This window comes from Nicotiana tabacum, chromosome 1 (genome assembly GCF_000715075.1).
Source record: "Nicotiana tabacum cultivar K326 chromosome 1, ASM71507v2, whole genome shotgun sequence".
Lineage (NCBI taxonomy): Eukaryota > Viridiplantae > Streptophyta > Magnoliopsida > Solanales > Solanaceae > Nicotiana > Nicotiana tabacum.
Window position 1 is genome coordinate 43,461,212 of NC_134080.1, and position 27,399 is coordinate 43,488,610.

General features: G+C 41.9%; 1 long non-coding RNA gene across 5 annotated transcripts; it reads left to right on the top strand.

Annotated features, from left to right (window-relative positions):
* The first annotated feature begins 313 nt into the window (after positions 1 to 313).
* On the top strand, positions 314 to 27,138 carry LOC107829561 (uncharacterized). 5 transcript variants are annotated; one of them, XR_012708086.1, is made up of 8 exons: positions 314 to 677; positions 2,288 to 2,350; positions 2,900 to 4,386; positions 9,189 to 9,259; positions 15,173 to 15,235; positions 15,785 to 17,268; positions 23,046 to 23,108; positions 26,797 to 27,138. It is a non-coding gene; the product is annotated as an uncharacterized LOC107829561 (long non-coding RNA). The 5 variants fall into 5 exon arrangements; XR_012708089.1 differs by lacking the exon at positions 15,785 to 17,268; XR_012708087.1 differs by lacking the exons at positions 9,189 to 9,259; positions 26,797 to 27,138 and having other exon boundaries at positions 23,046 to 24,027.
* The last annotated feature ends 261 nt before the right edge of the window (positions 27,139 to 27,399 follow it).

Below are 27,399 nucleotides of genomic sequence, written 5' to 3' on the forward strand. Positions count from 1 at the left end.
ACAAAAATAATACCTTATCTTTATTTTTATATAATCTTGAAAACACAAAAATAGTTTTATGTTTTATAGTTTAGTTCAATTAATTAAAATTAGTTTTATATTTTTATATTATAATTGTACATAATTTTAGAAGGATGAATTAGTTTTAGGTTGGTTTATCCCGTCTTTATAAATCTTATAGTCCATTTTTCTAGTCTTTGGCTCAATTCCCTAGCCCATAATTTCTAGACGCATACCCTGACCTAATCCTTAGGCCCATACCTAACACCTAAATATAAACCTACACTATTACACACAATCAGCCGTTTTTTCACCTAGCACAAGAACACACCCAACAAAGGAGCAGCCATATCCTTTTCTTCTGATCTTCTTCATGACCATCAGTCATTCACCTTAAGACTAATAACTCTATCTTAGTATCATTAGCCATGTAAACCAACCATTAGAAACTCCCATTTTTACTATCTAACATCACCAGATCCAACTGAAATTTCATGAAAATCAGTGGCAAAGTAGCCCGCATCAGTCCCAATCTCGGCCATTGAAAATTTCAAGCCTAGTCGAGTACGTCCGAGGTTCGTCGAACTCCAACAAGCCGCGAATTCGAGGTTCTAGAATGGTGGTCTTGACAGTCTTCCAGTGTTGAGCAAACGTAGTCAGATCCTCTTTGCTATAAGGTTATTTTGCACTCTACTAATCTTCCTCTTTAAGACATTTTTGTGATGTCTTTGTTAAGTGGCTTTGAGTTTGAATAAAATGTTACATTTCTGATGAGCATATTATTAAATTTAATCTAATCTTTGTTTGCTCACATCTTGTTTAGTGTTTTTCTTTGATAAATGCTTAGTAGTTTGTATTTGTTAGTGTACTGATGAACATCTCTGTTTATTGCTTGAAAAAGGGAAAACGGTAGTTTATTAGAAATTAGAATCCCGTCGTAAGAACCGTGAATTTGTCTTTTAAGAATTAAAACCTTCTCTTGGTGTATTTTGTTAAATATCTTAAATTAATTTTTGAGTTATTTGATTCTATTTGATAACTCAGGTCGGTGGTTAGTTTGTTTCTGGGTAAAGCAGTAGATTTGTTTGGGACTAATCTCTTGGATTCATTGAGTATCAATATGACATCATTTGGAATATTTTGTTGGTTCAGGCTTAAAACTTAATGTGTGAGGGTTTATTAAAAGAGAACGGAACCTTGTTTATTAATGGGTTAAGTTTTATATTAGCTTTGTTGATAAACCAATATGGAATGCTGTTTGTGCATGACTGAGATGATGTTTGGGAATAAAGATATCTACTGCTTTTGTTAGATTGCTTTTGTTCTCATTTAACGTGCCAAGCTTGCTTAGAACAGGTAAATCCACCCTTCCTTTTCTTTAATGACCAAATACTTGAATAATTTTGTTACCTTAAAATTGTCAGCTTTCCTTTTCTTCCCCTTAGGATTGGTGTATTTGGTAATTGAAATGCCTTGTACGTGAGGTGACGAGTGCGTACTTGTACTAATTATTGGAAATCCAGTTTTCTTAAAGTAATTACTAGTATGTTTCCTTTCCTGTTTCTATTACTTGCACTATTAAGCCTGTTGTTAGCTTAGGAAAGCATGTCTAAGTGACTTAATTGCTTTATTTGCTCGACCTATCTTATTTGACTTATGTGTAGCATGCTAGGCTATAATCACTTGTTGCCTTAATATGAAATTTTTGCCATTTTTGTATATTTTCCTGTTGCTGCTGTGTATTTATTTTGGGACTACGGATGTGGGATTCCGGTAGCTCCCCCTTGTCTGTTTATTTTGGGACTACAGATGTGGGATTCCGGTAGATCCCCCTGCACAGTTGTATGGAACTACGAGAATGCACCCGGTAGATTCCCCCAATACTGGGTATTTACATTTGGGACTACGGAACGGAATTTCGGTAGATTCCGGCGCACTATGAGTTGGACTACGGGACGGGATCCCGGGAGATCTATTGGATATGTACATATGAGACTATATGACGATATTCTGGGAGATCCCCGGTTGTTATTATTGGTGCTGAGCTGTATTTTCTTTCCGTGTTTACCTTGCTTCTGTATAGTTGTTGCTGTCCTGTACATCCTATGTTATTTTACTGTTATACTTATTTATACTGTTCTATTCTATACTGTTTACTGCTTATCTTATCCTGTCATATTTATATTTTATTTAACCTTAGTAGGGCCCTAACCTTCCTCGTCACTACCCAACCGAGGTACCGCTGTGGTGTACTCATGCCCCTTCTGCGCATGTTTTTCATATGCAGATCCAGGTACCGCTACTCAGGCCTACCATCCTTGAGGGAGGCGACTGCTCTAGAGATTTCGAGGTACATCTGCCGTGTCCGCAGACCGAGAAGTCCCTTTCTATTCCTGCTTTAGTATTTAGCCCTTTTATATTTTTCTGTTCTTATTAGACATTCCGGACTTAGAGCTATGTAGTATTGATCTTAGCTTGTGATTCGTGGGTTTTCGGGTCTTGGATTTACGTTTTGGTTTTGAGAGTTGAATATGGTGTATGTCGAGTGGCACATTTAAACACTGTTATTACTTTATTGCTGTTTAAAGTCATTTTACTTCCACAAATTTTGGTTTTTCTTCCACAATTTAGGTTTACCTAGTCATAGAGGTTAGGTACCGTCACAATGGTTCATGGAGTGCGAATCGGGGTCGTGACAAGTTGGTATTAGAGCTCTAAGTTCATAGGAGTCATGGATCCTAAGCCGGTTTATTAGAGTCTCGCTGATCAGTACAGAGACATTTGTACTTATCTACAAGAGGCTATGTAACTGTTAGGAAAATTCCACTTCATTTGATTTCCTTGTCGTGCCATATTTTGACATTACAATTCTAAACTTTTGTCTTCTATTCTCTCACAGATTATGAGGACACCTGCTACCCGAGATGATCAGGCACCTGCACCCCTTACTACAGCCGGTAGAGGCTGGGGCCGAGGTAGAGGTCGAGGACGCGCACATGGTGCAGCCAGAGCACTTGCGCGAGCTGCTGCCGAGGTACCACCAGCAATTCTAGTCGGAGTCCAGGCACCTGACACGCCTACTGCTACCACTACTCCAACTCTTTAGGAGACTTTGGCACAGTTCATGAACATGTACACCATTCTGGCTCAGGCAGGGTTGCTTCCCCTCGCTGCAGCCACATCTCAGGCCGGGGGAGGAGCATAGACTCCCGCCGCTCGCTCTCTTGAGCAGTGAGTGCATGTTGAGCAGGTCCCTGAGATTATTCCTATACCGCCTGTAGTGCCGGTTCAGCCCGAGGACGGGGTAGCAGCTTCCGAGGATGAGCAGTTGAGGCTTGAGAGGTTCAAGAAGTACAATCCCCTGTATACAGTGGTCTAGCATCGGACGATGCTCTAGGATTTCTAGATGAGTGTTATCGCATTATTCGTACCATGGGTATATCAGGATCGAGCAGGGTTTCCTTCACCACTTTCCAGCTTCGAGGGGCCACCTATGAGTGGTGGCGCACCTATGAGTTAGACAGTCTAGATGAGGCTACTTCATTGACTTGGACTCAGTTTTCATATCTGTTCCTGAGGGAGTATGTTCCTTAGAGCCTCAGGGACGCGTGACGCGCAGAGTTTAAGCATTTGCGCCAGGTTGCTATGACCGTGTCAGAGTATGCAGTCCGTTACACCAGCTTGGCTAGACATGCACCAGCCTTGGTTTCTACTGTCCGCGAGAGGGTTCACCGGTTTATTGAGGGCCTTATTCCCAGCATCAGATCTAGCATGGCTCGTGAGTTGAAGATGAATATTTTTTATCAGTAGGTGGTGAGTATTGTTAGGAGGATAGAGGGTATGCATGCTAGGGAGAGAGAGGAGAGGGAGGCCAAGAGGTCTCGAGAGTCGGTCCACTTCTTTGGTGCCCGTGCCCCAGCTGCAGGTCGTCATGGTAGGGGTTATATGAGTCACCCTATTCATTCAACTCTTCCAACAACAGTAGTGCTCCAGCTCCTCCTAGGCCTCAGGAGCCTTATTATGCACCTCCGGTTTCTAGCGCGCCTCCTGCGTTGGGTGCTTTTAGAGATCAGTCCAGCAGACCTGGCCCGAGCCATTCACAACCACCACTTTCTCTCAAAGCTTATTTTGAGTGTGGTGACACACATCATATGGTGAGGGATTTCCCTAGACTTGGGAGGGGTGCACCTCCATAGACTTCTCAGCCATAACATGCCCCGCAGAGTTCTCAGGCTATGGTTACAGCTCCAGTTGCTACCCCACCTGCTCAGCCAGCTAGAGGTGGAGGTCGAGGAGGTAGAGGTCGCCCTAGAGAGGGAGGTCAGGCCAGATACTATGCCCTTCCTGCCCATACCGAGCTTGTTGCCTCTGATTTTGTCATCACAGGTATTATACTGGTTTGTTATAGAGATGCATCGATTCTATTCGATCCAGGCTCCACTTATTCTTATGTGTCTTCTTATTTTACTCCGCATTTGGGTGTATCTCGGGATTTTTTTGAGTTCCCCTATTTATGTTTCTACTCCTGTGGGAGATTCTCTTGTTGTGGACCGCGTTTACCGGTCGTGTTTGGTTGCTCTTAGTGGTTTTGAGACCAAAGCTGATTTATTGTTACTCAGTATGGTTGACTTCGATATTATCTTGGGCATGGACTGGTTGTCGCCCCATTATGCTATTCTTGATTGTCATGCCAAAACCGTGACGCTGGCTATGCCAGGTATACTGTGTGTTGAGTGGAGGGGTACTTTAGATCACACTCGCAGTAGAGTTATTTCTTTTTTTAAAGTTCAGCGTATGGTTGAAAAGGGGTGTGGCGCGTATTTAGCTTATGTGAAAGATGTCTGCGTTGATACCCCTTCAATTGATTCAGTTCCAGTAGTACGGGATTTTTCCAATGTGTTTCCAGCTGATCTCCCAGGCATGCTGCCTGATAGAGATATTGATTTTGGCATTGACCTGTTGCCGGGCACTCAGCCCATTTCTATTCCTCCATATCGTATGGCTCCTTCTGAGTTGAAGGTTCAGTTACAAGAATTGCTTGATAAGGGTTTTATTCGGCCCAGTGTATCACATTGGGGTGCTTCTGTCTTGTTTGTGAAGAAAAAGGATGGTTCCATGTGTATGTGCATTGATTATCACTAGTTGAACAAGGTTATAGTGAAGAACCGTTATCCTTTGTCTCGTATTGATGATCTATTTGACCAACTTCAGGGCGCACATGTGTTTTCTAAGATTGACTTGCGCTCAAGTTACCATCAGTTGAAGATTCGGGAGCTAGATATCTCGAAGACTACTTTTAGGACCCGGTATGATCATTATGAGTTCCTTGTTATGTCATTTGGGCTGACCAATGTCCCAGCAGCCTTTATGTATTTGATGCATAGTGTGTTTCGGCCGTATCTTGACTCGTTCGTCATTGTCTTTATTGATGATATTCTGGTGTATTCCTGAAGTCGGGAAGATCATGAGCAGCACCTGAAGACTGTGCTTCAGACTCTTAGGGAGAAGAAGTTGTATGCTAAGTTCTCGAAATGTGAGTTTTGGTTGGATTCAGTGACTTTCTTAGGCTAAGTGGTATCGAGTGAGGGTATTCAGGTGGATTCGAAGAAGATAAAGGCCGTGCAGAGTTGGCCCAGACCATCCTCAGCTACCGAGATCCGTAGTTTCCTTGGTTTGGCGAGCTACTACCGTCATTTTGTGGAAGGGTTTTCATCGATTGCGGCCCCTATGACCAGGTTGACTCAGAAGGGTGCTCCGTTCCAGTGGATAGAAGAGTGTGAGGCGAGCTTTCAGAAGCTCAAGACAGCTTTGACCACAACCCTAATTTTCATATTGCCTACAGGTTCGGGGTCTTATACAGTCTATTGTGATGCCTCGAGGTTTGTCCTCGGAGCGGTGTTGATGCAGGATGGTAGGGTGATTACCTACGTGTACAGACAGTTGAAGATACATGAGAAGAACTACCCTGTTCACGACCTTGAGTTAGCTGCCATTGTTCATGCCCTGAAGATTTGGCACAATTACTTATACGGTGTGTCTTTTGAGATTTATACTGACTATCGGAGCTTGCAACACTTGTTCAAGCAAAAGAATCTAAATTTGCGCGAGAGGAGGTGGTTAGAGATGCTGAAGGACTATGATATCACTATTCTGTATCACCTGGGCAAGGCCAATGTGGTGGCCGATGCTTTGAGTAGCCGGGCGGAGATTTTGGGAAGTTTGGCTTATTTACCAGCATCGGAGAGGCCTATGGCGATGGATATTCAGGCCTTAGCCAGCCAGTTTGTGAGAATGGATCTTTGGGAGCCCAGCCGGGTTCTAGCTTGTGTGGTTTCTCGGTCTTCCTTATTTGACCGTATCAGGGAGTAGCAGTATGATGACCCCTATTTGCTTGTCCTCAAGGACAAGGTTCAGCACGGTGATGCTAGAGATATAACTATTAGTAATGATGGGGTATTGAGGATGCATGGTCGGATTTGTGTACCCAATGTTGATGGGCTGCGAGAGTTGATTCTAGAGGAGGCCCATAGTTTACGGTATTCCATCTATCCGGGTGTCGCGAAGATGTATCAGGATTTGAGGCAGCACTATTGGTGGATGCGGATGAAGAAAGATATAATTGGGTTCGTAGCTCGGTGTCTCAACTGTCAGCAGGTGAAGTATGAGCACCAGAGACCGGGTGGGTTGCTTCAGCAGATAAAGATTCTGGAGTGGAAGTGGGAGCGGATCACCATGGACTTTGTAGTTGGGCTCCCACGGACTTTGAGGAAGTTTGATGCTATTTGGGTGATTGTGGATCGGCTGACCATGTCCGCTCATTTCATTTATGTTTGTACTACTTATTCTTCGGAGCGGCTGACATAGATTTATATCCGGGATATTGTTCGTCCGTATGGTATTCCAATGTCCATCATTTCAGATAGAGGTCCTCAATTCACATCACTGTTCTGGAGGGCCGTTCAACATGAGTTGGGTACTCGGGTGGAGTTGAGTACATCATTTCACCCTCAGATGGACGGACAATCCAAGCGCAATATTCAGATTCTTGAGGATATGCTCCATGCGTATGTGATTGAGTTTGGAGGGTCTTAGGATCAGTTCTTGCCATTGGCAAAGTTTGCCTATAACAACACCTATTAGTCCAGCATTCAGATGGCACCATATGAGGCTTTTTATGGGAGATGGTGTAGAACCCCGGTGGGTTGGTTTGATCCGGGTGAGGCTAGACTATTGGGCACAAACTTGGTTCAGGATGCTTTAGAGAAGGTTAAGGTGATTCAGGATAGACTCTATACAGCCCAGTCCAGACAGAAGAGTTAATCCTATATGGTTGGAGAGCAGGTTCTGCTTCGGGTTTCGCCTATGAAGGAGTTATGAGAGTTGGGAAAAAGGGAAAGTTGAGTCCTAGGTTTATTGGCCCTTTTGAGATATTGAGGCGTGTTGGGGAGGTTGCTTATGAGCTTGCCTTACCTCCCAACTTGGCCGGAGTTCATCCGGTATTTCATGTTTCGATGCTCCGGAGGTATCACGGTGATCCGTTGCACGTGTTGGATTTCAGTTCAATCCAGTTGGACAAGGATCTATCTTATGTTGAGGAGCCAGTGGCAATATTGGACAAGCAGGTTAGAAAGCTGAGGTCAAAGAACATTGCATTAGTGAAGGTTTAGTGGCAGGGTCAGCCGGTCGAGGAGGCGACCTGGGAGGCCGAGTAGGATATGCGCAGACGTTACCCTCATCTTTTCACTACTTCAGGTATGTCATTATGCTCGTTCGAGGATGAAAGAATGTTTAAGTATAGGAGGATGTGACGACCCGGCCGGTTGTCTTAAGAATTTACGCCCCGATCCCCTATTAACTTCTTTCCCCAAGTTTATTTCTGCTAATTTGATTTGTCGAGATGTTCGGTTTTGAGTTTCGGAGAGTTTTGGGACACTTAGTCCCTAAATAAGAGCTTAAGTGTTGGAGAGTTTACCGTAGCCAGAGCAGTGTGAAGACGTCCTCGGAATGGAAATTAGATGGTTCCGTTAGCTCCGTTGGGTGATTTTGGGCTTACGGGCGTGTTCGGATTGTGTTTTGGAGGTTTGTAGCTAATTTAGGCTTGAAATGCCGAAAGTTGAATTTTTTTTGAAGTTTCCGGTCCGATAGTGAGATTTTGATCTGAGGGTCAGAATGGAATTCCGGAAGTTGGAGTAGCTCCATACTGTTAAATGTGACGTGTGTGTAAAATTTTAGGTCATTTAGACGAGGTTTGATAGACTTTCTGATCGAAAGCGTAATTTTAGAGTTTTTGAAATTCTTAGGCTTGAATCCGATGAAAAATAGGTGTTTCGATGTTGTTTTAAGCGTTCCGAAGGTTGGAACAAGTTTGAATGATGTTTTAGGATTGGTTGGCAGGTTTGGTTGAGGTCCCGAGGGCCTCGGGTGTGTTTCGGATGCTCAACGGACCATTTTTGGACTTGGAAAGATTGCAGATTTTCTGTTTGTGTTGCAGAGAAAACCTTCATCATGTTCGCGAGGGGGTCGCGCGTTTGCGTAGAGCATCTGGGTGAAGCAGCCGAAATGTGCTTCACGTTCGCGATGATGTCTCGCATTCACGAAGGTAAGGACCCGTTGGTCTTTGCGTTCGCAACATGGTCCTCGAGTTCGCGTAGGGTCTGCCCATGTAACCTACACGTTCGTGAAAGAGGAATTTGGCTAGTATGACTTTTGTGCATCGCTTTCGTGATAGTAGCCTCGCATTCGCAAAGAAGGAATTACTTGGGCAGATATAAGATTTCAAAATCGAGGGTTTAGCTATTTTTATCAAAACTTAAGCTTGGGAGCTCGGATTTGAGGAATTTTTAGAGATATCGATTGGGTAATGATTCTAGACTCCTTTTTGCTTATAACCCATTAATCTAAACATGAATTCATCCTTCAATTTCGAAATTTGTATGAAAATTGGGGAAAAGTTCTTAGACCAAGAAATTGAGTTTTGATTGGGGATTTGACATCGGATTTGGATAATTTTGGTATGGTTAGACTCGTGAGAGTTTAAGGATTCTGAAATTATAAATTTTACCCGATTCTGAGACGTGGGCCCGAGGGGTATTTTGGTCATTTTATATAATTTCGCGTGTTAGCTTAGACTTTAATTGTAGAATCAGTTAATTGAAGTGTTATTTACATTATGAAATTGAATTGAATAGATTTGGGCCATTTGGGGTCGAGTACTCGTGGCAAGAGCGTGGTTTCAGATTGATTTTTGAGCCAGTTCGAGGTAAGTGGCTTGTCTAACCTTGTGTGGGGGACCTTCCCCTTAGAATTGGTGTATTTGGTAATTGAAATGCCTTGTACGTGAGGTGACGAGTGCTTTCTTGTGCTAATTGTTGGAAATCCGATTTTCTTAAAGTAATTACTAGTATGTTTCCTTTCCTGTTTCTATTACTTACACTATTAAGCCTGTTGTTAGTTTAGGAAATTCATGTCTAAGTGACTTAATTGCTTTATTTGCTCGACCTGTCATACTTGACTTATGTGCAGCATGCTAGGCTAGAATCACTTGTTGCCTTAATGTGAAATTTTTGCCATTTCTGTATATTTTCCTGTTGTTGTTGTGTATTTATTTTGGGACTACAGATGTGGGATTCCGGTAGCTCCCCCTGTCGCACCCCATTTTTCTCGCTAAATCGGGTTTATGACATTTGGGAGGACAACTCGTTCCCTTTCGGGAATTGGGTTTTGAATTAAAGAGTCGTCACCTATTGATTAAAGTACATTAGGACACTAAGAGGGTTTTGTTTTGAGTAACCAGAGATTGGGTAAGGGCTTAAAATTATCTCAAGGGGAAGGTGTTAGGCACCCATCAGGATCCATTGGTGTGGTTCCCGACCAAACTATTGTTGTGACTTAAGTGCAAATAACACATAGGCAACTAAAGGCTTCAAATAAGAGGGGGGTTTCACGTAATGGTTACAAATAAACAAAAATAAGAAAAAGGAAATAAAAAGAGTTTATTTCCTTAAAAGAAATGGTTTAAAAAGATTTAAAAAATAACAAAGAAAACAAAGGGAAAGGGGGGTGGGGGGTCCTAGGTATATTAATAATATGGATCACCCCACACAACATCCGGTAATCACTCCTTAGTGAGGGGCTACACGTGATGTTATCGCATGGTGATCATATCTATATCTGCCCTTTCCCACCCCGTTAAGGTATTAAAGCGCGGAATAGTCTCGTTTATTTATTGCATACTATTACTCGCCCCAATCCTATCAGCCCCGGAGGCACTTAGGACTACTTATTCTAAAGGGAGGAGGTATTGGGCTTATTTGTGGTTTCCAAAGGTAAAATACTACGGCGATAAACAAAACACATATAGCAAGTTTGGGGAAGCATATAAACAAATAAAAGAGCTCAACCAGACCTTCTTTAAACCAAAGAAATCACATAATGTAGCATGACTTGCATGTACTATTTAGGGTCTGATTAAAACTTAAAAGGTTGAGGCAGACTGTTTTATTACATAGTTCAGATAAGAAGCCCGAATCAGGCCTGCCTGCTGGTTGTAGCATACAAAATCTGATTCAGCTTATAAACTTTCACCTTATGACTTGCCTAAGTGTTAGACGAAGACCCTATAGGCATGGTATCTACTGATTCTAGAAACAATGAAGTAAACATGAATACATACTGATTTAAGAAAAACCGTCTGTTATTAAAGAAAGGCGAGTTTTAGCAAAAGAGCATGCATCATTATTACTGGTTTTAGACTTATAAGCGGGTGAAGTGGTTCAGATTCGATTAAAGCTCCTATAGGCATGCTTTCTATGTGTTGTCAATTTTGGACACTTTTATAAACATAGTAAAAAATGCAGAAATCCTATAGGCATGACATCTAGATGCTGAATTTCATTTAAAGCCTATGAACATGACATCTAATTGCAGTTGGTTATTTAAGACCTATGAACATGATTGCTTAATGAAGAATGGATATGCAAGATTCAGAAAGACTTATAGGCATATTTTCTATATGCATGTGCAGAATTCAGATTTTTGGGTAATTGTGGAATGGTATCTAAAATGCAGAAATTTAGAAATCTATAGGCGGGATATCTATATGAGAGAAAGCAGAAATTTAGAAACCTATAGGCAGGATGTCTATATGAGAAAACGCAGAAATTTAGAAACCTTTAGGCAAGATGTTTATATGAGAGAACGCAGAAATTTAGAAACCTATATGCACGATGTCTACCCCTTTGCATACATAGTTATCCCCTCTTATTTCACTAGCCATCCCCTAGAATTTATTACAAAATTATTACAGCCCAGAATAAAGTAAAGTAAAGAAAATACATCAGAAATTAAAAAGTACAACCAATGAGAGCCTGATTCAGACTTCCTGTCTGAAATATGAAGTAAACCAACTCCAAGAGATCATGTTCCAAAGCCTTTCTCCCATTTGGATGTGTCAAAGTTCCCTAAGAGTCTCATATGAACTTCGGGCAGTGCTTACACCCAAATGTATCACCAGATTAAGACATAGTGCAGTGTGGAAGGGCCAGCCCTCAAGTGTCCAAGTTCAGAGGGAACTCAAGGTCCCAAGGCAAGCCTCACAAGAGGGGGGCAGAACTTAGAGACTAAGAGAGAGTGCAAGTGCAGAAATAGAATGCTGAAAGGGGAAAGGGAAAAGGGAAACAACTTAAATCAGTACACATAGGGATATAGGGGAATGAGGAGGTTGCAAAGAGGCAAAAGCAGGCTGGTGGGCATACCCAACAATGGGAGATGCTGGCACACCCATAAGCCTGTTAGAACATTATTAGAGGTTAGGGCCCCAATGGATCAAACTTAAATCATGGACAACAACTTACATTGTCCTGCCTTAAGCCATAACTCAAAACACATAAGGGTACAAGGGAATGGGATTCATAACAAAACAAATAGAAGGAAATCAGCATGCCACTTTAAGTGTTGAGATATACATAAACAACAAGTAAACATAGACACAAAGCAGTAAATACACATTGTTGTGGTGCTAAAAATTAAACCCGGACATACCAGCTCTAAAGAGACAAATTGAGGAAAGCAGTAGGTCTTGTAGACAGGCCACAATGTAGATAAGAAGAGAAGATACTATTGTGTATAAGTGTGAGTTCAGAAAGAATGTGAATTGATGATGAGTTTGTGAAAGAGTTGTGCATTTATTGTGTGAAAATTAGGCAGAAATAAGGTAAGAAAACAGTTAAGGAATTGATTGTCAATTAAGAATCAATTACACAAGACTTCCCTTAATTAAGGAATTCAGATTCAAACAGGTAAAAATGATTTAAGGAAATAAATTAAATAAGCACTTTGTGCAAAGCATGCAATTAGGGGAAATACATAAAAGGTTATTTAAGGACAGGATTTTGAAGTACACAGTTGTACAAATAAGATAAGAAAATCAATTAGTAGCCAGTAAATCAATGGTCAGGGATCTTGTAATTACTGATCCATGAATGAACCAAGTCATAAAAGCTGATAAGGGTTTTAAAAATTAAGTCGAGTCATGAGGAAAATCAGCAAACAAGGAAGGAAGATTAATTAGTCCTATTCAAAAAGAAGTCTGAACTAATCATAAATTTGAAAACCCCTTTAGAGGGAAGTTCATCACATATAAAGAGCATAAAAACATGTTGAGTTGAAAGAAGATGTTGTGTCATTGCAAAATCATTAGGTAGTGGTTCGTCACATAAGTCAGTAATGCAGAAGAGAAGTAGCATTCTGATAGTATGCAAAAAATTCAATAAAAAGAGTTTAGAATTGTGTGAAAACAAGGATGACCAAGCTCAGTTCAGAGACTTGAAATTGGTCTGAAAGAGTTGGGGGTTTTGAAATAAAACATTAGTTCGAGCAAATCATATAGCCAAACCTGGAAGAACCCCCAAATTCTAGGGTTTCCGCCATTAATCGAGTGCAGAGATGAGAGGGCAAGTAATAAAATTCGAAACAGGTTCAGAGGTCTCAGAAAAAAACTGAAACTTCTAACATATTACTTTAAGCAACAAAACTCATGAGAAAACATGATAGAAAAGTAACATGCAGAACACAGTAGAAGAGCTCAAAGAAAATAGAGTAGGAGAAGCTAATACGAAACATAATGGGAAAATTGATAAGAACAGTAGAAGAAGCATGCTAAGAAGTTTTAGAAGAAACTTAAACAGAGATTAGTATACGGAACTTAATAAGAAACACTTAAGAACGTAGTAAAGGAAGATACGGTAGGAGAAACACACAAGAACACAATATAGGAAAACACAAGAACACAGTATAGGAGAACACCGTAGAAGAAGCATACAAGAACATGGTAGAAGAAAATACAGGAACACAGTATAAGAAAATACAAGAACATAGTATAGGAAAACACAAGAACATAGTATAGGAGAACACCGTAGAAGAAGCATACAAGAACACGTTAGAAGAAAATACAGGAACATAGTAGAGGCAGATACACAAAATGAAAAAGAAAGTCAGAAACATTTAAATACTTTTCAGAAAACCCTAGATTGAAAAAGAAATGGTTTTGAAAGTAGTTTTTTGAAAGAAAAGCCAGATAAATCGTTTAAAAGCTTAGAGAAAGCATAGATACACAACAGATCTAAAGGAATCGGAAAAATCTCGAAGGGTTAGTGTTTTAGAAGAACCCCAGTAGTGAGAAAGGCTTGGAAAAGTCACCGATCTAAGCATGAAAGGTCAAGGTCAGGCTCGAACAACCATAGTACGCTGGAGCAAAATCGGAGATAGTCGTAGAACTTGAATCAGACGAAGCCTGGACCAAACTTCGTTGTGGTCAGGCCTTGAATCTTCAAAAACCAGGCGTGTAGGAGCCGTAGGAGGCCGGTGTAGAATTCCGATGGCCTTGGAAGCCATGGATTCTGGTGGCTTTAGGGTGGAAGTGGTGGGAGGCGGCTAGGGTTTGAGAAGCTTCGAGAGAGTTTGAGAGAATGGGGGGGTTCAGAGGCGGCTGGTAGGTGGAAAGTGATTTAGGTTTTGGGGGGTAATGGGTAATTAAAAATGGTAAGGTTGAAATGTGGCCGTTGATCATTTTGATCAACGACCTGGATTAAACGGTGGGTCGGGCGGGTCATTTAAATGGGCTGTGGGTCGGGTAATTTTAGGAATTGGTCTGGGTGATTTGAAATTGAAATTAAGTTGGATTAGGGGTGCAAATTAGGCTGAAATTGAAATGAAATCTGGCTAGATTTTAACCAGCCACTTTTCCCCATTTATTTTATAAAAAATAGCAAATTAAATCTGGAAATAAATTGAAAATGATTTATAACATATAATTATCAATTTAAAAATACTGGACTTAATTATAAATATAAATGCAATCAAATAATAAATGAGGCTAATATTGCAATTACATGCAGTTGAGCTTTAAAAATACTAAATAAATTTGTAAAAACATGAAAAAATTATCTGGGCTATAGTTTAGCATAAATATGAGAATTCAACAAGTGAATCACCAAAAATGATAATTTTGGACACTTGTTGGATTTTTCTTGATAAAATAAGGCAATAAAATTGATTTTAAAAGCCTTTAAAATTAAAAATATTTGTAAATACTTATATATGCATACATATGCTATTTTGAAAGTATTTTGCATATACAAATATACAGGGAAAAATTGGGTATCAATACCCCTTTGTCTGTTTATTTTGGGACTACGGATGTGGATTTCGGTAGATCCCCCTGCATAGTTGTATGGAACTACGGGAATGCACCCGGTAGATTCCCCCAGTACTGGGTATTTATATTTGGGACTACGGAATGGGATTTCGATAGATCCCCGCACACTATGAGTTGGACTACGGGACGGGATCCCGAGAGATCCACTGGATATGTACGTATGGGACTACAAGACGGTATCTTGGGAGATCCCAAATTGTTATTATTGGTGTTGGGTTGTATTTCCTTTCCGTGTTTACCTTGCTTCTGTATAGTTGTTGCTGTCCTGTGCATCTTGTGTTATTTTACTGCTGTACTTATTTATACTGTTCTGTTCTATACTGTCGATCTTTATATTTTATTTAACCTCAGTAGGGCCCTGACCTTCCTCGTCACTACCCAACCGAGGTTAGGCTTGACACTTACTGAGTACCGCTGTGGTGTACTCATGCCCCTTCTGCGCATGTTTTTCATGTGCAGATCCAGGTACCGCTACTCAGGCCTACCATCCTTGAGGAAGGCGACTGCTCTAGAGACTTTGAGGTACATCTACCGCGTCTGCAGACCGAGAAGTCCCTTTCTATTCCTGCTTTAGTATTTAGCCCTTCTGTATTTTTCTGTTCTTATTAGAGATTCCAGAGTTAGAGCTATGTAGTATTGATCTTATCTTGTGATTCGTGGGTTTCCGGGTCTTGGATTTACGTTTTGGTTTTGAGAGTTGAATATGGTGTATGCCGAGTGGCACATTTAAACACTATTATTACTTTATTTCTGTTTAAAGTCGTTTTACTACCGCAAATTTAGGTTTTTCTTCTACAATTTAGGCTTATGTAGTTGTAGAGATTAGGTGCCATCACGATGGCTCACGGAGGGCAAACCGGGGTCGTGACAAGTTGGTATCAGAGCTTTAGGTTGATAGGAGTCATAGATCACAAGCCGGTTTATTAGAGTCTCGCTGATCGTTACGGAAATGTCTGTACTTATCTACGAGAAGCTATGTAACTGTTAGAAAAATTTCACTTCATTTGATTTCCTTGTCGTGCGATATTTTGACATCACAATTCTAAACTTCTGTCTTCTATTCTCTCATAGATGATGAGGACACGTGCTACCGAAGATGATCAGGCACCCGCGCCCCCTACTGCAGCCTTCAGAGGCTGGGGCCGGGGTAGAGGCCGAGGACGCGCACGTGGTGCAGCCAGACCACCTGCGTGAGCTGCCGCCGATGTACCACCAGCAGTTCCAGCCGGAGTCCAGTCACCTGACACGCCTACTGCTACCACTACTCCAGCTTTTCAGGAGACTTTGGCATAGTTCATGAGCATGTACACCACTCTGGCTCAGGTAGGGTTGCTTCCCCTCACCACATCTCAGGTGGGGGGAGGAGCACAGACTCCCGCCGACCGCACTCCTGAGTAGCGAGTGCATGTTGAGCAGGTCCTTGAGATTATTCCTGTGCCTCCTGCAGTGCCGGTTCAGCCCGAGGACAGGGCAGCTGCTTCGGAGGATGAGCAGTTGAGGCTTGAGAGGTTCAAGAAGTACAAGCCCCGTGTATTCAGTGGTCTAGCATCGGACGATGCTCTGTGATTTCTAGATGAGTGTTATCGCTTTCTTTGTACCATGGGTATATCACGATCGAGCGGGGTTTCCTTCACCACTTTCCAGCTTCGAGGGGCCGCCTATGAGTGGTGGCGCACCTATGAGTTAGACAGTCCAGATGAGTATGCTTCACTGACTTGGACTCAGTTTACAGATCTGTTTCTGAGGGAGTATGTTCCTCAGAGCCTCAGGGACGCGTGGCACACATAGTTTGAGCATTTGCGCTAGGGTGCTATGACTGTCTCAGAGTATGCAGTCCGTTACACCATCTTGGCTAGACATGCACCAGCCTTGGTTTCTACTGTCCGCGAGAGGGTTCGCCGGTTTATTGAGGGCCTTATTCCCTACATCAGATCTAGCATGGCTCGCGAGTTGGAGATGGATATTTCTTATTAGTAGGTGGTGAGGATTGCTAGGAGGATTGAGGGTATGCATGCTAGGGAAAGAGAGGAGAGGGAGGCCAAGAGGTCTCGAGAGTCGGGCCACTTCTCTGGTGCCCGTGCCCCAGCTACAGGTCGTCATGGTAGGGTGTTATATGAGTCGCCCTGTTCATTCAGCTCTTCCAGCAGCCAGTAGTGCTCCAGCTCCTCCTAGGCCTCAGGAGCCTTATTATGCACCTCCTATTTCTAGCACGCCTCTTGCACATGGTGCTTTCAGAGGTCAGTCCAGCAGACTTGGCCCGAGCCAGTCACAGCCACCACGTCCTCCTAGAGTTTGTTTTGAGTGTGGTGACACAAATCATATGGTGAGGGATTGCCCCAGACTTGGGAGGGGTGTACCTCCATAAACTTCTCAGCCACAGCATACCCCGCAGAGTTCTCAGGCTATGGTTACAGCTCCAGTTACTACCCCACCTGCTAAACCAGCTAGAGGTAGAGGTCGGGGAGGTAAAGGTCGCCTTAGAGGGGGAGGCCAGACCAGATACTATGCTCTTCCTGCCCGTACCGAGGTTGTTGCCTCCGATTCTGTCATCACAGGTATTATACTGGTTTGTCACAAAGATGCATCGGTTCTATTCGATTCAGGCTTCACTTATTCTTATGTGTCTTCTTATTTTTCTCCGCATTTGGGTGTATCTAAGGATTTTTTTGAGTTCCTCTATTTATGTTTCTACTCCTATGGGAGATTCTCTTGTTGTGGACCACATTTATCGATCATGTTTGGTTGCTCTTAGTGGTTTTGAGACTAGAGACGATTTATTGTTACTCAATATGGTTGACTTTAATGTTATCTTGGGCATGGACTGGTTGTCTCCCCATTATGCTATTCTTGATTGTCATGCCAAAACCGTGACGTTACCTATACCAGGTATACCACGTGTTGAGTGGAGGGGTACTTTAGATCACACTCCCAGTAGAGTTATTTCTTTTCTTAAAGCTCAGCGTATGGTTGAGAAGGGGTGTGATGCGTATTTAACTTATGTGAGAGATGTTAGTGTTGATACCCCTTTAGTTGATTCAGTTCCAATAGTACGTGATTTTCCCGATGTGTTTCCAGCTGATCTCCTATTCATGCCGCCTGATAGAGATATTGATTTTGGCATTGACCTATTGCTGGGCACTCAGCCCATTTCTATTCCTCCGTTCGTATGGCTCCTTGTGAGTTGAAGGATCAGTTATAGGAATTGCTTGATAAGGGTTTTATTCGGCCATTGTATCACCTTGGGGGTGCTCCTATCTTGTTTGTGAAGAAAAAAGGATGGTTCCATGCGTATGTGCATTGATTATCGCCAGTTGAACAAGGTTACAGTGAGGAACCGTTATCCTTTGCCTCGTATTGATGATCTACTTGACCAACTTCAGGGTGCACGAGTGTTTTCTAAGATTGAATTGCTCTCAGGTTACCATCAGTTGAAGTTTCAGGAGCTAGATATCCTGAAGACTTCTTTCAGGACCCGATATGGTCATTACGAGATCCTTGTTATGTCATTTGGGCTGACCAATGCCCCAGCAGCCTTTATGCATTTGATGCACAGGGTGTTTCGGCCATATCTTGACTCGTTCGTCATTATCTTTATTGATGATATTCTGGTGTATTCCCAAAGTCGGGAAGATCATGAGCAGCACCTGAGGACTGTGCTTCAGACTCTGAGGGAGAAGAAGTTATATGCTAAGTTCTCGAAATGTGAGTTTTGGTTGGATTCAATGGCATTGTTAGGCCATGTGGTATCGAGTGCGGGTGTTCAGGTGGATCCGAAGAAGATAGAGGTCGTGCATAGTTGGCCCAGACCATCCTCAGCTACCGAGATCCGTAGTTTCCTTGGTTTGGCGAGCTACTACCGTCATTTTGTGGATGGGTTTTCATCGATTGCGGCCCCTATGACCAGGTTGACCCAGAAGGGTGCTCCGTTCCAGTGGACGAAGGAGTGTGAGGCGAGCTTTCACAAGCTCATGACAGCTTTAACCATAGCCCCAATTTTGATATTGCCTATAGGTTCGGGGTCTTATACAGTCTATTGTGATGCCTCGAGGGTTGGCCTTAGAGCGGTGTTGATGCAGGACGATAGGGTGATTGCCTATGTGTCCAGACAGTTGAAGATACATGAGAAGAACTACCCTATGCACGACCTTGAGTAAGCTGCCATTGTTCATGCCCTGAAGATTTGGCACCACTACTTATACGATGTGCCTTGTGAGATTTATACTGACCATCGGAACTTGCAGTATTTGTTCAAGCAAAAGGATCTAAATTTGCGCAAGAGGAGGTGGTTAGAGTTGCTGAAGGACTATGATATCACTATTCTGTATCACTCGGGCAATGCCAATATGGTGGCCGATGCTTTGAGTCGCTGGGCGGAGAGTTTAGGGTGTTTGGCTTATTTACCAGCATCGGAGAGGCCTATGGCGATGGATATTCAGGCCTTAGCCAGCCAGTTTGTGAGAATGGATCTTTCGGAGCCCAGTCGGGTTCTAACTTGCGTGGTTTCTCGGTCTTCCTTATTTGTCCGTATCAGGGAGAGACAGTATGATGACCCCTATTTTCTTGTCCTCAAGGACAAAGTTCAGCACAGTGATGCCAAAGATGTGACTATTGGTAATGATGGGGTATTGAGGATGTAGGGTCGGATTTGTGTATCCAATGTTGATGGGCTGCGAGAGTTAATTCTAGAGGAGGCCTATAGTTTGCGGTATTCTATCTATCCGGGTGCCGCGAAGATGTATCAAGATTTAAGGTAGCACTATTGGTGGATGCGGATGAAGAAAGATATAATTGGGTTCGTAGCTCGGTGTCTCAACTGTCAACAAGTGAAGTATGAGCACCAGAGACCGGGTGGGTTGCTTCAGCAGATAAAGATTGTGGATTGGAAATAGGAGCAGATCACCATGGACTTTGTAGTTGGGCTCCCACGAACTTTGAGGAAGTTTGATGATATTTGGGTGATTGTGAATCGGCTGACCAAGTCGGCTCATTTCATTCCTGTGTGTACTACTTATTCTTCGGAGCGGCTGGCGGAGATTTATATCCGGGAGATTGTTCGTCTGCATGGTATTCCAGTGTCCATCATTTCATATAGAGGTCCTCAGTTCACATCACGGTTCTGGAGGGCCGTTCAGCATGAGTTGGGTATTCGGGTGGACTTGAGTACATCATTTCACCCTCAGACGGACAGACAGTTTGAGTGCACTATTCAGATTCTTGAGGATATGCTCTGTGCGTGTGTGATTGAGTTTGGAGGGTCTTGGGATCAGTTCTTGCCATTGGGGAAGTTTGACTATAACAACAGCTATCAGTCCAGCATTCAGATGGCACCGTTTGAGGCTTTATATGGGAGACAGTGTAGATCCCCGGTGGGTTGGTTTGAGTCGGGTGAGGCTAGACTATTGGGCACAGACTTGGTTCAGGATGCTTTAGAGAAGGTTAAGGTAATTCAGGATAGACTCCGTACAGCCCAGTCCAGACAGAAGAGTTACGCAGACTGGAAGGTTTGTGATGTTTCCTATATGGTTGGAGAGCGGGTTCTGCTTCGGGTTTCGCCTATGAAGGGCGTTATGAGATTTGGGAAAAAGGGAAAGTTGAGTTCGAGGTTTATTAGCCCTTTTGAGATATTGAGGCATGTTGGGGAGGTTGCTTATGAGCTTGCCTTACCTCCCAGCTTGGCCGGAGTTCATCCGGTATTTCATGTTTCGATGCTCCGGAGGTATCACGGTGATCCGTCGCACGTGTTGGATTTCAGTTCAGTCCAGTTGGACAAGGATCCATCTTATGTTGAGGAGCCAGTGGCAATATTGGACAGGCAGGTCAGAAAGCTGAGGTCAAAGAACATTGCATCAATAAAGGTTCAGTGGCGGGGTCAGCCGGTCGAGGAGGCGACCTAGGAGTCCGAGCAAGATATGCGCAGACGTTACCCTCATCTTTTCACTACTTCAAGTATGTCTTTATGCTCGTTCGAGGATGAACGAATGTTTAAGTGTAGGAGGATGTGACGACCCAGCTGGTCGCCTTAACAATTTACGCCCCGATCCCCTATTAACCGCTTTCCCCAAGTTTATTTCTGCTAATTTGATTTGCCGGGATGTTCAGTTTTGAGTTTCGGAGAGTTTTGGGACACTTAGTCCCTAAATGAGAGCTTAAGTGTTAGAGAGTTTACCATGGCTGGAGCAATGTGAAGACGATCTCGAAATGGAAATTAGATGGTTCCGTTAGCTCCGTTGGGTAATTTCGGGCTTAGGGGCATGTTCGGATTGTGTTTTGGAGATCCGTAGCTAATTTAGGTTTGAAATGCCAAAAGTTGATTTTTTTTAAGTTTCCGATCCAATAGTGAGATTTTGATCCGAGAATCGGAATGGAATTTCGGAAGTTGGAGTAGCTCCGTAGTTTTGAATGTGACGTGTGTGTAAAATTTCAGGTCATTTGGACGAGGTTTGATAGACTTTCTGATTGAAAGCGTGTTTTTAGAGTTTTTGGAATTCTTAGACTTGAATCCGATGAAAAATAGGTGTTTTGATGTTGTTTTGAGCGTTACGAAAGTTGGAACAAATTTGAATGATGTTTTAGGATTGGTTGGTAGGTTCGGTTGAGGTCCCAGGGGCGTCGGGTGTGTTTCAGATGCTCAACGGACCATTTTTGGACTTGGAAAGATTGCAGATTTTCTGTTGTTTTGTTGCTGAGAAAACCTTTATCGCGTTCGCGTAGAGCATCTGGGTGAAGCAACTTAAATGTTGTTCGCGTTCGCGATGATGTCCCGCGTTTGCGAAGGTAAGGACCCGTTGGTCTTCGCGTTTGCGACATGGTCCTTGCGTTCGCGTAGGGTTTGCCTGTGTAAGCTACGCATTCGCGAAAGAGGAATATTGCCAGCAGGACTTTTGTGCATTGCGTTCGCGCTAATAGCCTCCCGTTCGCGAAGAAGGAATTACCTGGGCAGATATAAGATTTCAAAATCGAGGGTTTAGCCATTTTTATCAAAACTTAAGCTTGGGAGCTCGGATTTGAGCGAGATTTTGAGGAATTTTCAGTGATATCGATTGGGTAACGATTCTAGACTCCTTTTTCCTTGTAACCCATTTATCTAAACATGAATTCATCCTTTAATATTGAAATTTGTATGAAAATTGGGGAAAAGTTCTTAGACCAAGAAATTGAGTTTTGATTGAGGATTTCACATCGGATTTGGATAATTTTGGTATGGTTAGACTCGTGAGAGTTTGAGGATTTTGAAACTATAAATTTTACCCGATTCAGAGACGTGGGCCCGAGGGGCGTTTTGGTCATTTTACATAATTTCGCGTATTAGCTTAGACTTTAATTGTAGAATCAGTTACTTGAAGTGTTATTTACATTATAAAATTGAATTGAATAGATTTGGGTCATTTGGAGTCGATTACTTGTGGCAAGAGCGTGGTTTCCGATTGATTTTTGACCCGGTTCGAGGTAAATGGCTTGTCTATACTTGTATGGGGGACCTTCCCCTTAGGATTGGTGTATTTGGTAATTGAAATGCCTTGTACGTGAGGTGACGAGTGCGTACTTGTGCTAATTGTTGAAAATCCGATTTTCTTAAAGTAATTACTAGTATGTTTCCTTTTCTGTTTCTATTACTTGCACTATTAAGCATGTTATTAGCTTAGGAAAGCTTGTCTAAGTGACTTAATTGCTTTTTTTGCTCGACCTGTCTTACTTGACTTATGTGCAGCATGCTAGGCTAGAATCACTTGTTGCCTTAATATGAAAATTTTGCCATTTCTGCATATTTTCATGTTGCTGTTGTGTATTTATTTTGGGACTATGGATGTGAGATTCCAGTAGCTCCCCCTTGTCTATTTATTTTGGGACTACGGATGTGGGATTCCGGTAGATCCCCCTGCATAGTTGTATGGAACTACGGGAATGCACTCGATAGATTCCCCCAATACTGGGTATTTACATTTTGGACTACAAAATGGGATTCCGGCAGATCCCCGTGCACTATGAGTTGGACTACGGGACGGGATCCCGGGAGATCCACTAGATATGTACGTATGGGACTACAGGACGATATCCTGGGAGATCCCTGATTATTATTATTGGTGCTGAGCTGTATTTCCTTTCCGTGTTTACCTTGCTTCTGCATAGTTGTTGTTGTCCTGTACATCCTGTGTTATTTTATTGCTGTACTTATTTATACTGTTCTGTTCTATACTGTCGATCTTTATATTTTATTTAACCTCAGTAGGTCCTTGACCTTCCTCGTTACTACCCAACCGAGGTTAGGCTTGACACTTACTGAGTACCGCTGTGGTGTACTCATGCCACTTCTGCACATGTTTTTCATGTGCAGATCCAGGTACCGCTACTCAAGCCTACCATCTTTGAGGGAGGCGACTGCTCAAGAGACTTCGAGGTACATTTGCCGTGTCCACAGACCGAGAAGTCCCTTTCTATTCCTACTTTAATATTTAGCCCTTATGTATATTTTTGTTCTTATTAGACATTGCGGAGTTAGAGCTATGTAGTATTGATCTTAGCTTGTGATTCGTGGGTTTTCGGGTCTTGGATTTTACGTTTTGGTTCTGAGAGTTGAATATGGTGTATGCCGAGTGGCACATTTAAACACTGTTATTACTTTATTACTGTTTAAAGTCATTTTACTTCCGCAAATTTTGGTTTTTCTTGCGCAATTTAGGCTTACCTAGTCGTAGAGACTAGGTGCCATCACGATGGTTCACGGAGGGCAAACCGGGGTCGTGACAGATCGTATAGAAGAGGTCGCAATCACGAAGCTTTAGGGCACTGGCCTTCGCGTTCGCGATCTCCTCATCGCATTTGCATAGTAGGGGCTTGGTTTGGGAGCTGAGCAAGTCAATGCCCATCGCATTCGCAAAGGAAAGGCCGTATTTGCGATGGGTTGCAGGGGATGGCCTCTGCGATCGCGATGAAGATTTTTCTGGGTCTTAGCATTTTTGCCTTAGCGAGGCTCCTTTCATGATCGCGAAGAAGGGATCACTAGGTAGAAACATAATTTAAATTGGGACTTAAGACTCATTTTCACTCATTTTACTTTGGGTTAACCGATTTTGGAGCTCTTGGAGAGGGATTTTCGCCTAACATTTTACGGTAAGTAATTACTACTTAATGTGAGTTTAATACATACATTATGCGTAGATTTTAACATAAAGATTTTGAAAATTTTAGGAGATTATTGGAAAACCTAGGTTTTGATAAAAATGAGATTAGACCATGAAAATGATTATGGAATTGAGTAGAAATTATATATTTGGATTCGTGAGGTTATGGGTAACATTTATCTTCAAAAATTTCAAAATTCGAACACATGGGGCTGAGGGTGAATTTTAGGAATCTTCCAATTTAGGGGTAATTACTCTAATAGCTAAATTATGAACTTTTGAGTATATATTGATTAATTTGTATAATATTTGGCTAGTTCTGGATTGTGCGTGTAATGACCCGACCGGTTGTTTCGAGCTCTAGCGCGTCGTTCGGTGGTTTGAGGCCTTGGATAGTTCCACTTCATGTTTTATGACTTGTTCATGTGGTCGGAATTGAATTTCAGGAAGTTCAAAGTTGATTCGGAAGGAAAATTCTAATTTCGGAAACTTTAAATTGGAAGAGTTGACGAAGGTTTAACTTTTGAGCAGACAACCTCGAAATCGGGATTCGAAGGTTCCAATAGGTTCATATGATAATTCTGGACTTGGGCGTATGTCCAGGTTGAGTATCGGATCGCCCGAGAGCATTTCAACGCTTATTGTGGAAAGTTAGCATTTTGAAGGTTTTAGAATTTCCTAAGTTTGGGTTGAGGTGGACTTTGGTGTTATCGACGTCCATTTGAAGTTTTGAGTCTTGGAATAGGTTTGTATCATGATTTTTGACTTGTACGCCAATTTGGCGCCATTTCAGAATGTATAGATATGATTCGGATGCATTCGTCGAAGTATGGAAATTGAAAGTTTAAAGAGAGATTTCGATCGTCGATTCGTAGTTTTGATATAGTTTGGTGTGATTTGAGGCCTCAACTAAGTTTGTATTGTATTTTGGGATGTGTTGGTATATTTGGTTAAGGCCCCAAGTGACTCGAGTGAGTTTTGAATGGGGTTCAGATCGATTTGAGCCTTGTTAAAGCTGCTAGAATTTCTGTTTGCTGGTGCAATCGCTTCTACGAAGCCTTGGTCGTAAAAGAGACTTCGCAGAAGACAAGGCAATGATCGCAGGTTCGAAGCAATTGTTGCACCTGCATGATATCAGATGCAGTCTCTGGCAACGCAAAAACGATGGGAGTGGCTCGCACCTGCATTTGTGCAGAAGCGGATGTTCTGCTGCACATGCGATGGATCAGTTGGGCAGTGCACTGAAGCAGAAGAGAGCTTTGTCTCGCAAAAGCGAGCTCGCAGGTGCGAAAGTCGTTGGGTAGTGGGTTGCTTTTAATCCAAGACTTAGCCCATTTCTCTCACATTTTCATTTAGTTGTGCAATTTTTGGATCTTTTGGAGGGAAGATTTTCATCATCTATGTCAAGGTAAGTAATTCCGCATATTGTGAGTTAAATACATGGTTTATATATGGATTTAAACATGACAATTAGTAGAAATTTGGGATTTTGATGGAAAACCTAGAAATTTGTATTTTTGGAGTTTGACCAATAAGTTGGACATGGAATTGGGAATAACTCATATATTTGAGTTCGTGAGGTCATGAGTAAAGTTTGTCTTCGAAATTTTTCGAAATCCGGGCACATGGGCCCGAGGATTGACTTTTCAAGCGGAGTTGGAAATTTGTTATAAATTGATTAATTATGAGTGTTAGAGTGTATTTTTATTGGGTTGCACATTATTTGACTAGTTTCGGATCGATGGTCTTCGGTTTGAGGTGTAAGAGAGGCGTGAGAGCCGGTTATGGAACTTCAAAGCGAGGTAAGTCTCATGTCTAATCTTGTGAGGGAAAAACTATCCCCCTAGGTATGTAATTATTATATGCTACTAGTTGTGGGTGCTACGTACGCACGAGGTGACGAAAGTCCGTACATAGCTAAAATATGTTTATGTCCGGGTAGACTTAGGATTTTATCATATAATATTTGAATTATTTGAACTCATTCACCTGGCTTAATTAATTGGAATTATAACACACACACACACACACACACACACACACACACACACACACACACACACACACATATATATATATATATATATATATATATATATATATATATATATATATATATATATATATATATATATATATATACGCACGAGGTGACGAAAGTCCGTACATAGCTAAAATATGTTTATGTCCGGGTAGACTTAGGATTTTATCATATAATATTTGAATTATTTGAACTCATTCACCTGGCTTAATTAATGCACACACACACACACACACACACACACACACACACACACACACACACACACACACACACACACACACACACATATATATATATATATATATATATATATATATATATATATATATATATAAGTTGTTGGCAAGTTATTGAGAAATGATAAAGGTTATATTCGTTTGTGCTCATGTACTGTATTGTAAGCACGTGTCTCATAATTCTGTAATTACGTCCCTTTCTTGTGGAGTAGGCCAAACACCTCAGCAGTATAATAGATGCATTTATGGTTCGTGCAGCTCGACCCTCGGCAGTGTACACATTATTCTAGATTAAGCCGAACGACCTTGGCATAATCATGCGTTATATCGCCGGCAATTCGAATATTCACGAGATTTTTCTTTCATTGATGCCCGACACTTTATATGGTATTTTCTTATTCGTTTGATAACGTCACTTGATACATCTGAGCTGTTGAGATATAATACGAGACTGAGAAATTTATATCTTTAAAAGAAATTTATGGAAGATTTTGTAACTTACAGTTTTACCCCACTATTACTGTTGTGCTTCATATCTGTTTATGATACATCATATTACTTTATTGGACCTCTAGTAAGTATCAATGTCGACCTCTCTTCATCAATCTTCGGGGTTAGGCTAGATACTTACTAGGTACGCGCTAATTTACGTACTCATGCTGCATTTATACACTAAATGTGCAGGATCTGACAGGTTTATTTGGTGGTCATCTTGACGCATAGGCACAACTGCTGAGGAGACCTTATGGTGAGTTGCAAATTTCAGGCTACGTATCGCAGCCACAAAGTCTCCTTTATACTATTTACTTTATGCTATCTTATTTATATTTCAGGCAGATGTTGTATTATTATTGTACTCGTTAGTAAATGCTCATGCACTTGTGACACCAGGTTTTGGGATTTCTATAAATTGTTTGCTATTTTGCCTAGCATTTACACACTTTTATTATTTATTCTATTTAAAATGTAAGTATCCATGATTTAAAGCATTACTTTCTTTATCTAATAAGATTCACGATTTCGAAAGTAATAAAATGCACAGTTAAAAGTTGATAGTTCACCGTTGGCTTGCCCAATGGTGATGTTGGGCGCCATCACAACCTATAGTGGGTATTGGGTTGTGATAGTTCGGTACCGACTTCAGGCTTTTAGAGTGATTTGTGGACCGAAAAGTGAACTTGGAAACAAGGTAAGTCTCTTGCCTAACCTTATAAGAGGAAATTTACCCCATATGTGTTTAAATTGCTTTTTGCTGCTATTTGTGGGTGCTACGTACACAGGAAGTGA